At 45.0% G+C, this 14,880-nt stretch overlaps 1 long non-coding RNA gene across 1 annotated transcript; it reads left to right on the forward strand.

Annotated features, from left to right (window-relative positions):
• Positions 1-4,400: 4,400 nt before the first annotated feature.
• LOC116067936 lies at positions 4,401-10,243 on the forward strand. Its single transcript, XR_004109362.1, has 3 exons — positions 4,401-4,473; positions 5,657-5,751; positions 10,037-10,243. It is a non-coding gene; the product is annotated as an uncharacterized LOC116067936 (long non-coding RNA).
• The last annotated feature ends 4,637 nt before the right edge of the window (positions 10,244-14,880 follow it).

Genomic DNA, 14,880 nt, shown 5'->3' on the forward strand with positions numbered 1-14,880 from the left:
GCTGCTGCTGATGGTAGAAGTATGTAGAGTTCAGTGTCAGCCAACACGAAAGCCGGGGCCATAGTGTCTTGGACTAACAGAAACGCCAGCTTCATGTGTGTACACATGAATTTGGAAGTCTGGCTTTGTGTTTCTCTTGATGAGGTGCTAAGGCCAGAATCCTTCTGGAGAGTCTTGCTTTGACTGTCTGACTGTTTAGATTTGGGATAAACCATTCATTTCCCCCGACTTCAGTTCTCCATATGGAAACTGAAAAGTGGAGATTCCTCTACAGCGGCAGTTCTCAACCTTCCTAATGCTGTGACCCTTTAATACAGTTTCTCATGCTGTGGTGACCCCCCTGCCATAACATTATTTTCATTGTTCCTTCATAACTGCTACTGTTATGAATCGTAATACACACATCTGTGAACCACTGCTCCAGAGTCTCTGTGCTCACAGGGTGTAGGGTTCAAGGCAGCTTCTATCTGAGAGGTCAGTGGGAGCCATAGGGAGGGCTGCCTGCAGGCTGAGGAGGCAGAAAGGTCAGTAGGTTGTACTGAGAACTGCTTTGGTTCAAAGTTGACTTTCCTTGGCTTGCACTGGTTAAGTCACTAGGCCTTGTGAGTGGAGTAGTCTCAGAGCAAGGACTTGCATTCCATAATGTATGTATTCAGACCACCCAGGGTTCTTATCCAGTCCTTGTTCTGTATGTCTGGGGTGACACTTATGAATCCAGTACTGAGAGGCTCCTAGTGATACTTGAGTAACTGTCCTGGACCACTTGCAACGGTGACACTTTACATGCTATGCATGGTCCATACCTCTGCTCCACCTGCCCAGATCCAATGCTTCATTGTCTTTATTCTCTCTGTCTCCCTTCTCAGACATCCACATTGTGGGTTCAAAGATAGACTCCTATGTCTATCCTAGTCCCCAACCCCAGTGATGGGCTCGGGTTTTAACTTAACCATCCAAGGCTCTTCATCTCCATGTCTGACGCATATTTAACCACATTGCTCAGAGCAGGGTCATGCAATACAGGGGTTTTGTTGTTGTAACTATAGCAAAGATAAGACTCTCTTAGCTGTAGCTTCTGACTTATAACTAGTCCAAGTCAGGCACTTTGGGAAGACATTTCATCCCCTTAGCACTTAAAGATGCTAAGATGGAAGTCAATAGAAAGGAAAAGCAGGGGCTGAGAGATGGCTCAGTGGATAATGTACCTGCCCAGAGTGGGACTCTGAATTCAGATCCCTAGAACTCATATAAGCACTGGGTGTGGGTGCCAGCATGTATAACTCCAGTGTGAGGGTAAAGGGTAGAGACTGATGGGTCCTGGGGACTTGCTGGCCAGTCAGTCTGCCCTAAACATCTAACTCTGGGTTCAGTGGAAGGACACTCACATGTGCCTCTGGTCTAGAACAAACCAGGCAAGTTTTGTTTTTTTTTTTTTTCCTTGCAAGACATATTTACCAGTCCTTGATACAAACAATCAAAAAGATGTCATTTGCATTTTTCCAGTTTTCCTGTTGTGAACACTCATGCTTTGTTTTCACTGGACCAGGGTAAGTGTGGCGTGATGAATGCAGACCTGGGAAGAGACCTGCTCCTCGGGACCAGCATGCAGAGACCACAGCAATCTCATATCAAGCTTGTATAATATCAACATTTAACAAAAACAATCAGGAAGTAATGTGTTTTAAGTATTTGTCACCTGAGTCATGGTATAATTTTAATGCCACTTTACCAACTTGGCTTTTTACTAAAGCTCTGTGTAGACAGGTTTACATCTCTGAACATAGAACAGCTGGTGAGGCGGGCCCCAGCTGTCTCCAGCACATTGCAGAGACTTCTGTAGCCATTTTTAGATGGCTCAACATTGAAATGGAGTAACCAGTGTCCAACCATACAGCAGTAGCAGATCAAAGTTGGGGAGGGATTAACCACGTCTTCAAGAACTGCAGTTTAAAATTCCAGGGCCCTAGACAAGCCCTTTTTGAAATGGTAATGTCTCCTCATACCTGAGTAGAAAAGACAATTAAGATAATGTGTTAATTTTCCCCCTTGAATCTGACAGTAATATTTTGATCCTGTTAATTATCCAGAGAACAGAAACTGTATGTAATATGATAGGTCTGAGCAGAGCTGACGTGCTCACTGCCTGGGTAAGCAGGCACACTTATCCTATAATTAGCTGCTTGGAATGTCATTTCCAGCCCTCCTTACATACACCCACTCAGAAATGAACCAACATGGGATTTCAGAACTCTTCCAAGCTGACTTCCCCTGGGAAGGCAACCCATGATTATTTACTGAGCGTCACTCTCCTTTCAAAACTATCAGAAAATAGCAATCCATTCGCTAATGATTTCTGGCAGGTGAGGGTTAATCGATGGCTTAAGAACACCCAGAGACTGTGGCACTGTAGCGCTAGCAGGCTTGCCTTCTGTAAAGGGTAAACTTATCAATATGACTAACTGAGCATTTTAATGAGAGTTCATTACAAAAGGCTGAACCTTCACAGTGGGCCAACAGATCCGTAAGGCAGCAAAATGTGGACCCATCCTTTCTGCAAGCTGTGAAACAGGCCCCTCTGCATACACAGGAGAGTGTTTTCTTCCAAACAGGGACCAAAGCTGGTTGAGCTGGGCATTCCACCGGGCACTGCATTCATGGCTTTAAAATGCGTTCCCTGTACTTATCAGGTCTGAGCACTTCCAGACCTCGAGAAAAGCTCTGCCTTGGGAATAGCTCACATGCTCAAGAAGGCTAAGACTCAAGATCCTATCCTCTGAAAATAAAAAAGGAGCTGTGGTGGACATGATGGGCTGAGGAACAAGGAGCTGCTGGCAAAGATGCCTCAGAATGAAATATCGAGGGTCTGAGGGTGGGAGAGGGCAGACACCCCAGCTGGAGCAGAGAGGGGGGTGAAACCCACCTTGTTGTCTTGATTTGGTTTTTGTTTTTTCTTTTTCTTTCCTTTTCCTTTCATTTTTCTCCTTGCCTTCCTTCTTTCCTTCCTCTCTCTCTCTCTCTCTCTCTCTCTCTCTCTCTCTCTCTCTCTCTCTCTCTCTCTCGATACTGGTGCATGTTATATAAGTCAAATGATTTAACCTAAGTAAAATTCTTGGGATCATGCCTAACAAAGCTGGTACTATTTAAGTACTAATTACTGCCAATTTCTTCATTATGATCGACAATTCCCCACATGGTACACCACCTTCCAGGCTCCACCCTCGCCAGCTCTAGGCCTGGTCTCCTAGACATTGTTGCTCTCCTCCTGAGTTATGCCTGGATCTATGGGCCTCCACTCAGACTTATCAGGAAGCTCTTGGTGGCCACTCATGCTCCATTTCTTTCCTCTGTGTCTGGAATCTTCTCGTGGATCCATGGCAGGATCCCAGGGGGCCTGAAGCATGATGAAGGTCAACAGATGGGAGCCATGTTTAAACTGCTCACCACTGGAAGCTAGTTAAGCAAACTGTGTAGAGACAGCAGTAGCTAGGATGAAGTGTCAATCAAATACAAGTTTGGGAGGAAAGGGTTTATTTCGTCTTATAGGTTATAGTCCATCACTGAGGGACACTAATGCAGGCAGTCAAGACCCAAGAGGCCCCTAAAAACTACACTTATCTTTCCCCTGTCTTTGTTTACTCACTGACAATGCCCATGGTGTTTTCTTACTAATCCCCAAACATGGGTCTGTCCTGTCCTCAAATAATGAGTAGACCTGAACAAGAAAGAGGGATGGAGTTTATCTGTCTTCTGAGGCCTTTCCAGCATCAAACCAGAGTTCTGCCCCTCTAAGTGGATGGACAGTTTTATTCTGAGGCAACCTGAAAGTCTTTCAAGCCCTCTGTGATAGTCGGACTTTGTCTTGCTGTAACAAAAGACTTGACATATGCCCCAAGGAGAAGGATTATTCAGCTCACAGTTTCTGAGTTGTCTGTCTGTTAGAGCAGGGAGTGTGGAGGAACAGCTCACATCATGACAGGTGACAGGAAGCAGGGTGGAGCAGCAACAGGAAGAGGCCAGAGCAATATAGAGTCATCAGGGACACAACCATAGTGATCCACTGACTCTGACCAGGCCCTACACTCCACAGTTCCAACACCTCCAAATTAGTAAATTCAAAGTTTGAATATATAAATAGATTAAACCACTCACTTGACCAGAGCCCTCAAGATTTTGTCATTCTGGAAACCCTCACAGCTGCTCCCCTAATTTCCTCAGAGTCTCTCAGACCAACCAAGTTGGTAGTCAAGGCTCATCCTCGCATCCTCTTCCAGGGCTCTCTGTCCTTAGGGAAATAGTCCACCATCTACATACCTACTGAAGCCTGGTCACAAGCACATTTCCTTTAGCTGTTGCTCATTCATCTCAAATATCCTTTCATTGAAACATCTCTTACCTCTACCAGGTTGGTCCTTCAGATGCTTGCTGAATAGCTTTTGTGGACTAGGCATTCTTGGGAGCTACTGGGAATACAGGGTGAGTTGAACAAGTGCCTGCAGCACAAAGGTTACATTCTGTACAGCTCTGCTATGTGGGAGGGGCCAACGGCAAAAGTGACTCCTTTTGGACATTCAAGCTCAAGTGCATTTATGAATGGCACTTTTTTTTTTTTTACCACATTCTGTGATGGCCAGGCATCTGGAAATATAACAGGTACCAGGTTCACTCTCTTTCCTCTTAAGCTCTATTCTCAGAAAGAGAACAAAGGGATACCCATCTCCTAGAACAGCTGGATGATAAGTATATTTTTTAAGACCTGGATACGGTGAGACATAGTGAAATCCCAATATTTGGAAAGCTGGGTCAATGAGAACCCCTAGTTTGAGGTTGGCATGGCCTGAGTAGCAAGAATCTGGAGACATATTAAATCCTGAAATTAATTTTTATTAACTTTATTAATTTTAATAATTTTATTATTAATTGATTGGTTGGTTTTATTATCAATTAATTAATTTTATTATTAATTACAATACTTTCATGAGTAGGGAATGCATCCTCTGATAGAAGAGTTAAGGGACAGTAGACTTTCAGGTTAGAGGGACCCAAGAGGCCCCTAAAAACTACACCTATCTTTCCTCTGTCTTTGTTTACTCACTGAACAAATACCTGCTGTTTAGTTGGTGAGGATATTGTGAAGTCTGCTAGCTAGGGTGAACAGGCAAGGTTCCTACTTTAAGACCACAGAAGAACCTAGACTGGCCTACAGGCTTGAGAAAGGAGTCTTGAAGAGTCAAGGGTTCTGCTGAAATCTGAATCAAGAAGGGTTTTAAGCCTGAGTCCAACAGAGACCCTGGGATGGGAGGAACCACGGAAGCAAGAAATAGAGAAAGCATGAAAGTCCTGGGGGTTGGACAATGTGGGAAACGGTTCCAGTCATCTAGCCTCATGGGTCCCACTAAGTGTTTGGGGTCCATCATAAGAGAGTGAGAAGCCCCTACAAGGTGTATGATACCCCATATTACATAGCCCAGCCATTAGGGAGACTCAAGAAGGACATCTGCCATAGTGTGGGCAGGGGATAACAAAGGTGAAACATGGAGGTGCAGAAGAGATGAGGAATGATGGCAGGGGGCCCTAAGGACGAGGCCCCGTATGTACTCAAGGCTAGATGCTTTTCTGTACCCCCAGTCCAAATCACTCCACGACTCTCCCATCGCAGGTGCTTGCTAGCCCCTAGTCCGGTTTCCGGCTCACCAGTAAGATGAAACAGGAAGATGCAGAAAACTGGGAAGAGATGCCTGAAGAAGCTGCTAGGTAAGCAGAGTTGAACTTTAAGTGCTGGGAATCCGTGCTTCGGATAGCTTCAGCACTAGTTTAGGCTACAAGAACCCTAAAAAACCCTGAGCTCTTGTAATGGGCATGCAACCTAGAAATGGTCCCTGGGCTTTATGTCAGGGGTGCTGCATTCACTAACATGGTGACTGTTAGCATTTTGTCTAGGCTCTGCCCCACAGTTACCTGGCAACAACCAGGTGTGCCTGACTCACTCCCTCCTCACTCTCTTGCCTTCTTGCTCTAGCTTTGTCCTCTCCCACCTACTCCCTCTCTCTCCCCATTCCCCTCCCCCTCTCTCTCCACATGCTCATGGTCTCTCTCTCTCTCTCTCTCTCTCTCTCCCTCTCCCCCTCTCCCCCTTCCTCCCTCCCCTTCTCCCTCTCCCTCCCCCTCTCTCTGCCTTTCTCTGTCTCTCCTACCCTCTTACCTCCCCTTCCTATGCCCTGAATAAACTCTATTCTATACTATACATGTGGCTGGTCCCTCAGGGAGAAGGGATGCCTCAGCATGGGCCTACAGAGGCATCCTCTTCCCCTACACCTGATTACATATCCACCAAACATATTCCTTCTCTCTTCTTTACTTTTATAAAACATAACAGTGACTTCTTTCCCTTTAACTTAAAATTTGAATAGAATGTTGACATTATTTAACAAAACAAAATACCGGGAGGTTTGGTTCTAAAAGTCGAAAGTTCCAAACATTGTTGAGCTTAGGAGCTAAGATAACGCTGGTTCTTGCATGAGAGTGTGGCATCCCTGGGCCACATCTATGTGTTCTTCTTTCCATGGGTCCCACATTCCCCTACATTCCAAGGTGAAAGTCGGTGGTATTTGCATAGTTCTTCACAGTTGGCCCTCTTCTTAAAGCCTCTTTGCCTCTGTTCTCAGCCAGGGGAAAGAAAACTAAACAGAGAGAGCAATGTGCAAACCATGCAGCCACAGCAAAGAAAGTAGACAATGCTTTGTGGTTTTGCATCTAAGTGTCTGCTGGGAGACACCCCTGCCTGTGTGCTCAGAGCTAGAATGTCCCTGTCATTCTGTTTACACCAACAAGTCTGAGTGTTAAGCAATTTAGGGGCTGTCATGGCAAAGTGATACTCTCTGGGAACCCACAAATCCCCAAAGAGCATTTTCTAGGAGTCTCACTTTTGCACAGGGATCTTATCCATGATTGTAATGATAGTTCTAGAAATGGTTAAACACCCGGGGTAGGTGGGGGGGCATAAGTGCCAAAAGTTATTCAGAAAATGCACAGCATTTGCAAATCTAAGTCACAGCCATGTGAAAGCTTCCTTAGTGACCCAGCTTATTCTTATTGGTACCAGGCTCACTGCTTCTCAAAACATTTATTTAGAAATGCAGTGACGCAGGAAACGTCTGGGTTTGAAAGGAAGTCTTAGGGGGTTGTGAAGCCTTGGGAAGGTTCTCCATTGACCTAAGCAGACGTTTTTGAAGTTTGATATGCCCTTAACCCAAACTAAAATTCATAACAAAGTCAAAAGCAATAGAGTCAAGTGGGTTCCAACTGCCTGCTCCACCCAGTCTGATCCTTTATTCAGACTTTCTCAGGCCAGCTCCAGGCTGGGAGTAACTATGTGGCCATGGTAACAAGAAGATGCACTTAAAGTCCTCAGAGTTGGCTTCCCCAAAAACCTCTGTTTCTGAAGTCACAGCTCTTCAGGACTATAGGAACATCCTATCATGTGGCTCCTTGGCTCTGAAGCCAAACAGCCCGTGGGAAGCCTAACCCCGCCACTGGTTCTGGGGTTTCTCCCCCATAAAATGAAGATAAAGTGGTACCTGCTCCACGGGGTGATACGTGGCTTATAGAAGACTATAACAAACCTTCAATGCATTTTAAATGCCGTAAATAATTACAAAGGATGACAACAAAGCTGTTTATTGTTTTAATGTTTTTGTTTGCTTGTTTCTGGGTAGTAATGATTGAATCCAGGCTCTCTTGGGTACCAGGCAAGTGTTCTATCACACAGCTGCATTCTCAGGCCTCTTTTATTTCATGGTGAGACACTATCTTGCTAAGGTGCCCTGGTTGGCCTTGAATTCACTACCTAGTCCAGGGAAGCCTCAGAAGCAATCCTCGTGCCTGCTTAATAACTCTCATTGCAGGTATGTGCCATCAGACCCAGGGATACATACATACATACATACTTACATACATACATACATACATACACACACACATACATTATATTACATTTAAACATAAAACATTTGTTAAAAGTCAAATGGTATGTAAAATAAAGAAGAAATCAAAGATGCTCTGCAATTCTCTGCCCAATTAAATAAGACCCAAGGATGGGGGCAGATGCAGTTAGTAAATTTAGTTGGTTGTTCTATGGCTGAAGAGATGTTTTCATTTGGGAAGATCTGGATTGAGGCATTAACCAAAGACAAGTAGATGTGTCAAAGAAAATGGCTCAGTCTTGTGCCCACACCAGGTGTAGAACCGGGCTAGAGGCTTTACACAAAGTCAGAAGTACACAGCTGGGAGCCGTAGACAGACATACAGAGTGGATTTACTCCTGACTCCATGGGCAACTGCGGGCAATGACTTCTCACGGGGGCCACTTCCTCCTTCCCCACCATGCAAGTGGGGTGGATGAAGAGACAAGATGTAGAATTTGAGAATACACCTCCAGACTCTCACTGCAGGGCAGGCTTGACCCTGACCTTGCCTCCTAGTGACAGTGGTTCAGTCCTAGGTCCCCACCAGTCTGGCTGCACCTGCTGCTTTCTAGTCTCAAGAGAGTCAGGGAGCTGGCACTAGGGGAAGAGATCACTGATGCTGGCTTCCAGAGAAGTGGCTTCCTGTACTTGTCCTGGTGGCTTTGGTCCAAATCTGTCCCCATCATTCCACGACCCTGATGGCTCCTACGGAGAAGAGGAGATATTTGCCTTAAAGCAATACTAGAGAAATGACTATGTGAGCAGCAGGGTCTCATTATTTTTGAGGACTCTGGAATAAAAGTTCCAGGTAAGAGAAACAAAACAAAACAAAAACCCAGAACAACAACTGCCAGCATTTCCATTCTGAAGAGGCGTCTGTGCCAGGAGCTCGGAAATAAAGATAGCGATTCGTTTATTATTCCTTCTCTTTACGACCTGCATTAATTCTGATTTCTATTTAAATAAGAATGATTAAATTTTATCAGCTGAGATGGAAATATTGTGATAAACACTGGCTCTTGGCCAAACTAATCTCTCAAACCCACAGCTTAGGGCCATTGTCTTGTATAGATATTTGAATGGCAATGCGCTTTTATCAGTATTTCTGAAGGCGCTCATTTAATTATGTGGTTGTAAGGATTTTCAAAACCCCAAAGAATACCATCAATACATATTCATTTCCTGGATTAATTCAACACCAACATCAGAAAATATTGTTATTTAAAGGGTGAACCGACTTGTTTTTTTGCTTTTGCAAAAGAAAAAAAAAACAGGCATCCATTTCTGATGGCAATGGTGTCTTTTCAATTTTCTGTTTAACTAAAATTAGGAAAACAAAGCCTAGGAAAATGAGGCTGGAATTGCGGGTTATAGGGAACAGGATGGAGGGGGATTTGGAAACTCCACAAGTCTTTAGAGAAAAAAAAAAAGACATCCTTAGAGAGGCTGGGCGGTACAGGGGAAGCCAGACTTCCACATCCGGATGTGTCTGTACAAGTGAGTATCTACTCAATCAAATATAAGATATGTGAAAGGAAGACTCATGAACAAACTTTCAAGGCATGGCAGGGGTGGTGCTCACTGCCCAGAAACTCAAGTGACCTGCATGGCATTACTAGAGAGTTACAGCATCTCTTCAAGAACTCACAGAACATGCAGTAAAGATCTGATGTCTTTGCCATGAAAGAGTTCTCCAAAGTAGATCTGGAGTGTCAACAGGACCAGAAGATGTGACGCTGTTCCTGATTTTAACTGACAGGGATAAACTCATTGGGACAGAAACCCGATGGCTGCCTGCACACCATCCTCCTTTCTCTCTCTACTTTCCCCATCCTCTTTCCCTTCCCTCTTTTTACCTGTGCTGATAATAGGATAGGCACATGGGAGCTGGATAGAGAGGGGGAGCAGAGGTAAAGACTGGTTGCTTGGAGTGAGCAAATGGGAATAGAGAGGGGGAGCAGAGGTAAAGACTGGTTGCTTGGAGTGAGCAAATGGGAACAGCCAGTGCTAAAAGTGAACACCTTGGGGCAGCAGGGAGGCAATGCTCACTCTCTGCTATTTTCCTGTCTCTCTAGGTTTCTAGCTGAGTCAGAGCCCTTAGACCGAATTGGCCTTCATGAGAAGTGTGGTCCGTCACAGCCCATGAGCTGTCTGAAAGGCATCAAGTCAATCTTAGAAATGGTGAAGGCGAAGGGTATTTATAGGCCCTTTCCTTCTGTGCACTAAGGATAAGATTCAATTTTATGTGAAAAAAAATGCCTTAAAGATTAAATAGGTTTATGCCCGCAACAAAGATCTCTTTGTTTCTGCACTTCTCAGAGCCCCTAGTACGCTAATGTGCGCTAATGAGCATTATTGAATTAACACTATGCTAAACATGTCTCCCCACAGAATCTTTTATTTTTTACGGAGCATCGTCATCACCCGGGGGCCTGAGAGAGTCCACCCAAAGATGGTGCTCTTGGCTGAATTAACCATTTTAAAGCTAGGGGTGAGGCAGGTAGGCGCTGCCGGTCTAGAAGGATAGTGACCTTGTAGGCTTTAATGCTGCGTGAGGGTCACCTGGGTGACTTGTATACTGACGGACAGGTCTGAGCTTCTTCTCTGTAACTAGCTCCAGGGTCTGTGACCCTGTGGGTCTCAATGCTGTCTTCTGACTAGCAAGGCAAGCAGGCAAAAGGCAGGCCCCCTGACCTTGCCCTCACAGCATTGTACCCTCTTCAGAGGATCGGCTTCTCTGCTGGCAAAGCAGTATCCACCTGATCTGAGTTTTATCTCCTGAGCAGAGCCCCTGTGGTGACAGATGAGTGCATGGAGATGAATGAAGGATCTCCTAGCTCCTGAAATAGATCTCCTTTTGGCCGTGTTATAAATTAGAAGCAGAACCACACTGTTGATCGAAGTGATGCGTTCCAAGGCTCAGTCTAGACATCTAGATTTTTTTTTAAAAAAAAATCATTCAAAAACAATTTTTTGATTGAATTGAATCAGTAAAAGAATACTTCCTGCCATTCTCGTGTATGTTTCAATTCTGGAAAACAGAAAACAAAAAACAAACAAACAAAAAAAAAACCATGGTAGACATCTAACCAGAATTTGCTCAACTATTGCAAAACACTCCAGCTATTGTCAAAATAGAAATAGACAATGCTGGCCAGATGTCCGCCCAGCAGGAGAGCATGCTCATCCTGGGGCTTCCAGATCTTTCCTACCTGCATGTGTGTGATTCCTGCAGACATCTGGTTCCTATTACTGAGGGAAAAATCAGCTGACTAAAATTGCTTATGTACAGCAACTGTGTACCTTGTCAGGTTAGAGGAAGAGAGACAGTTAAAGGACGATGGCGGCAAATAAAGGAAATGATCAGTCTATTGTCGTAACTTTGTGCTTTGTGACAGAGGCTAGGGCACAATTCAAAAGATGGGCTGCATCTCGCTGACCCTGCAAGCCGCTAAGTCACGGTGGAACTGGCTGAGTGGTAGGCAGAATATGACCCTTGCATCCAGGCCAGCTTTGCACCCCCAAAAAGTGGAGCCCACACATTGCAGGCATGGTCACCGGCAGCATTGATGAGTGTACACAGTCAGCCTCCTAGTCCAGGAAAGAGAGGACTGACGGTCCAGTCCCTTCTGGAAGGATGGAGGAGAAAGAAGGCAGACTGTTTCATGCATATGTGACATCTGAACATGAAGAATCCAACTCATCCTAGTGCCTGGTGATGCGCCCTGAGTTCCTGCACCCGAGGTCCTGCTCAGTAGTCTCCTTATTACTGTGCTGCGGTGCTCCTCCCTGTGAGATCGGAAGAGGGATAACAACCTTCTGGGATGCTAAAGAACAGATAACTCTACGTACCTACACTACTTGAAAGCTGTACCGCTTAGCCCCCATCATGTGTTCTCTCATCGATGTGTTCAAACATTAAATGAGGTCCTACTAAGCACCTGCCTTGGGAAACACTATGAAGTCAAGGATGGAGATGGCCTGTCTGTGTACAAGAATCTTTCCTGGGTTCTTAAGGAGGCTGCCAGCAAAGCCAGTAGTTTTGAGGGAGTGTGACAAGGGCCACACTGAGAGCCAGGAAGATGCCACCTAGCTCTGGTGAGTTTCCTATACAGAGCCTCTCAGTACACCACCTCTGCCAAAGAACTGCTCTGCTTCTAATTTATAGCATAGCAGGAAGAAAATTTGCTTTAGAAGCCAGAAAAATAATTTCTTAGCCACGATGTGATCTCTCTGTCTCTGCAGGGACTAGGTATGAAGGGCTGGGAGAGGAAGAGAGATGTCCTAGAGGCGAAACACTGGGGATGCTCCAGTTTCTTTACTCTGGCCCTTCTTCCACTGTATGAAGAGTTCCTTCTCTTAACCCCAGGCCCTGATGTGCCAACATCGATGCTCCATGGCAAAGCTTCTGACCACCACATCTGTATTCCTGCTTGACTTCCTGCAAACACCAGATGTGAGTCTGCTGGTCCCAGCTGGGTCCCACAGAAAACCAACATGGTGTCAGGCAGTAGAGGAATTCATGGAAATGATGGACATGAGAGGGGTCAGAGGAAGAGGTATTGTTTAACCATTCCAAGTAAAATATTTTCCCATTGTTGCTATAGATTTGGGCAAGCATTGATTAGGAGCTTTGAGACTGTCATAGACTGTCATCAAGTGTCAGCCGAAACTGAGTTATCATCAAAATCCTTATCTGGGGAAGAAATTGCTTCCTGGTCAATCCATTAGTAGATGGATTGAATCCTTTCCTGACTCTTGAACTGAGGCCCTCAGCTCATTGCCGGCTGTTACAGGGAGTCTGCCTTCAGTGTCTCATCTCATGGACAGCAGTCCACCCCGTATGCTGCCAAGTCATCCTTTTATGGGACTCCTTAAAATATGGTAGCCAAGATCATCAGGATGGCAAACAGGAGCAAGAGAAACAATGTGCCAGCAAGCCCACAGTGAGACTTTCGTGACCGTGACCTTACCTCCAACTTCCCTTCACTTTAGCAGACAGCTGTCTGTTAGAAGTGAGGCATGAGGCTTTGCCCAGGCCCAAGGAGAGAAAACTACTGAGAGGCAGGAGAGCAAGAGCCGGGTCAGAGGCAGCTTGGGTCAAGGGAGGAAAAGTTGCCTAGGGAACACCTGCCCTAATGGCTCAGATCTTGTGAATGGTAAATGGAGAGGACATGGGACAAAGAAGACTGAGCCTCAGAACTCCATGTTTAGCCGACATAGCCTTAGCCAGCTTGATGGGGACTTCCAGAACCAAGATCGCCCATCGATGGAAAACAGCATAGAGCAAAACTGGTCAAGAGTCAGCCGTCAGATGAGACTGCCTGTGCAGAGCATGGCCTTGGCTGGAGGCGGAGGGCAGCTCTGAGGACCAGCAGCCAGCGACTGTTGAGTAACTGCTTTCCCTGAAGCTAAATGGCAAGCTCTGTTTTGGAAGACAGTCTGAATAGCCCACCTTCCTGGTTACCACCTTACTGTATGTAGTCCATGCTTGGTACAGTCTAGGGACTCAGAAAGTGCTTCCACGAAAGATTTGACAAATATAGAACCTGTTCTCAAGGCACCATACGCATCCATGATTTATGATTTACCTGCAATGAATATTTGTAATCACATTGAGACAGCATCTAGTTAATGAACTGGACATGGCTGGCGCACATGGCTGTCCCACAGGCTTTGATACTTCCTCAAACACTGACCTCTTTCTCACTTCCTCCAAGTGAATTTGACTTGGTGCCCATAGCCTTAAAGAAGTGGCCCGTATGGACCAAACAGAAACCAGGTTTGGTGGGTGAGTGTGAACTGGCTTTTGTTTTTGTTTTTGTTTTTGTTTTTGTTTTTACAAAGTGTGACAGTAAGATGTGAGCAGGCAGCTCCTACATGAAGAATGTCAGATGCAATTAAGCCCCCGGAGAAGATGTCATATCCGGAGAAGACATCATGTCTGTCAATGATGCAATCCGCCCTCCCTCAAAACCACACCAACATTTTATGAAGCAAGGCGCCCTTAGCCCACCTCATCGCCACAGGCTGTACCTGTGGCCCATTGTTTTGCAATAGATGATTGTGCTGTAGTCATTTGCAATTACCTGTTAAACTAATAATGATGAATATCTCTAACCACCTGTCCATGTAATCAAATAGAAATAAATAGCAAAAAGAAAACACCAAAAATAGACCAAAGCTAAAACCAAACCAAACAAAACGTCTAAAGCCCAAAACAAAATACAAAGAGGATTCCTGCTTTGGGGTAGTGGACAAAAACTAGGACATGTTTGGCCTAGCATGTGTTTGAGCCTGGTCATTGCTGAGCACAGCATAGCAAACATGGCTTCTCAGAAGAGGCCAAGAAGGCCACATCTGAGTTTCTAATCCCTTTGTGGTATGAATCTACATTTTTGTAGGCACACTTTATCATATTCTCCTAGAGATTCAAATTTTTCCAACAACAAATATTGAGCCACTAGACATTTCATTTCTTCTTTGGACACCAGCGAGCAGAAGGGGAGGTCACTGTTCATCCTTGTCTCAAAATTCAAAGCAAAGACAAAGTAAAATATATTCCCCAAATCTACAAATGCACACATGAAATATAGGTGTATTTAAAAGAATAACTACCAGAGGTACTTTAAATTTCACAGCCTCTGCTAATGCGGGCGGCTAATCCTATTTAAATTCATATTAGGCTTGGTATCTTTTTCCCTAAGATTTACCTATTTGTATGCTTGCATGAGTTAAACTGCCTTTTGCATGATATCAGTACTTTTGTAATTTAAATCTATAAAAGGCAATTTCTTTTAAATATACTTCCTAACAGTGAGCGAGAGAGGCATCGAAGTTATTTGAGAGCTGTACACCTCAGTAAACATGGGCGCTGAACTCTGGGGGACGCGCAGACTGTGGGAATTAATCTCACACC

Source organism: Mastomys coucha, unplaced genomic scaffold, assembly GCF_008632895.1.
Source record: "Mastomys coucha isolate ucsf_1 unplaced genomic scaffold, UCSF_Mcou_1 pScaffold22, whole genome shotgun sequence".
NCBI lineage: Eukaryota > Metazoa > Chordata > Mammalia > Rodentia > Muridae > Mastomys > Mastomys coucha.